This window comes from Carcharhinus amblyrhynchos, chromosome 7, assembly GCF_965287045.1.
Source record: "Carcharhinus amblyrhynchos chromosome 7, sCarAmb.v2.hapA, whole genome shotgun sequence".
NCBI lineage: Eukaryota > Metazoa > Chordata > Chondrichthyes > Carcharhiniformes > Carcharhinidae > Carcharhinus > Carcharhinus amblyrhynchos.
In genome coordinates, this window is record NC_137330.1 from 31,747,005 (window position 1) to 31,749,388 (window position 2,384).

A 2,384-nucleotide genomic window follows, 5' to 3' on the forward strand; every position below is an offset into this window, starting at 1 on the left:
CTCATCTGTCAATCAAACCACTCCAAAGGATCCAGGCACCAGACGCTACTTTTTCAATATTAAAAGGGAACTCCCCAATGAAACTTAATCCCTGCTCTCCATCAGACCACTTCAAAGAGGTTTTTGAGTAGCTGTGCATTTTGAGAGAAAGCAAAGGATAAAACTGACAGGTCCTTTCCGTAAGAGCACTTTAAAAAGGTCATTTAACACCTGGAGCTCGTGACATTAACCAAAGCCAATCATAATGTGGAATGGAGTGCTGCAGTGATTTTGAAGATTTCTATGAGGCATAAATATCAAAGTAACCAGGATATTTCAATGGTTTTAAAGGACAGAGAAAATAATGAATATCTTTCCCAGATGGTGTCTGAAATTATCATCCTGAGAACGAACACCACCTTTCTCTATGCAGCATCCTCTGAGGTGCCACAATACAATTGCAGTCCTCTTGATATTTACTATAGACATTCCATGTCAGGCACACATCAAAAGCAGTTCATTTCAAGTTGAATACTATAGCAAGTGCAACAGAATTCAACTTTTCTCCGTATAGCATGTTGCATTTTGAGGTGCCTCAGTACAATTTCAATATTCAATATTTTTGATATTCACAACAGAGATTCCACATCAGGGATACACCCAAAGGAGCTCCTCAATGTATTTTGGCTGACAGACCTTAGAATGTGACCTGTCCCCATCGTGCCTCTGTGATAGCTGCCTCAAGCTTTAGTGCATCCTTCGCACATAGCTCTGGATCTTGACTGTGTCAGTCTGCAAGTTGAGGATAATTCATTGCATTGGAAGACCAGTTAGTTTTGGGCAGACCAAAGAGTATTTTTATCTAAGTTGATGTTCCTCCAGCCACAGCTTATCTCATTTCGTGTCCCTCAGAACATGCCGCAAAGAGTCCTATGTCATGAAACTGATCAGGATAAAACCTCAACAAAAATCACTCTCCAAACTTTCTTTGGAAAGGCACATTCCACAAGGAGGTGCAAAATGATCTGTTCCCCATCACAGCCACAATGCAGGGAGGGGCGACATGTAGGAAAGATCCAATGAAAAGTTCTATTCTCACAACCAGCCATGCTACATCTTGGTGCTTGTTTGTAAGTTCTGGTGATGAGGCATTCTACCAAATGACTCTGACAGTCTGCTCAGGGAGCCATCTGACAGGATCCACCATCTCCTTCTCCCACAGTGTCTCTGGGATATTACCTGCAGGCCACTGTCCAATGGATTTATGATCAAAGGTGTTTTTCTACATAATCTGTTTGATGAGGGTGGGTGGGAGACTGCAGACAAATTGCTTGGGGCTTTTCGTTTTTATGAGATTTGTTTGGCCCAATCGGCTCTTCTGGTTATAGTACTAATTCTTCCCTTTCTGGTTGAGTATTCTTACGCAAATCATGGTCACTACTTCTGGTCCCATTTAGGATTTTAGTATTCTTTGCTTGCATCCCTTTCAAGGTACTTAAACTGGGTGATTTTGTACAAATTACTGAGACTTGTGCGACGACTCATTAGCTATTCATTTTAAGATCCTGTCTTTTCCACATTGTGTTTGTACTTCGCCATTTGTTTTCTTTCACTAGCTTGAGGACATTTTTTGACCTGATCTTCCGACCTGTTGCGATCATAGTGCCATCGGCTTGGAATTAATGGCCCCATACCTCTAACTTGGGCATTATTAGCAAACATGAAGAACACTGATATGATTCTTTCCTTTAAATCATTGATGTACATCAAAAAGAGCAATGGTCATAAAACCATTCCCTCTGGTACCCCACTAGTCACCACAATTGATGTTTCTTTCTTATTAATTATATTTCACATCCTCTGACTTAACTAATCACTAAAATAGCCTCAATCTAATTATGCCATTTAACCTTCTATATGTTACTGTATGATATGATCTATATATTAAATCCATTCAGTGCCCTTTTTCATTAGTTATGTTGTGGGGTGGAAATTAATCTGTGCGTGTTCTTTGGTCTAGGCTTGGTGCTTCATGAGGGTACCATGTCCTAACATTGAGACAGTCCTGAACTTGAGCCTTGGGACCTTGCCTACATCATTGGAACAGGCCATCAGCACTACATGTACATCCACAGGCAGTTCACTCCATGAGAAAAGTGACTTTTGGCCATCAGTCCTCAGTGTATCCCAAGTGGAGGGGGTTGGATTGGCAATGGGGAGGATGTAGTGTTGAGTGGAGCACATCTGCTCCTTTGGCTCAATGGAATATATTTTTTAACTACTTACTTCTGGAGGCTCTTGTAGGAGCTGATGAACAATCCTGATGGGGACTAATTATTCAAGGGATTTTTTAATAGATGTTAAACCCATCAATAACGTATTTAAACAGCCTGACATCTATGAGC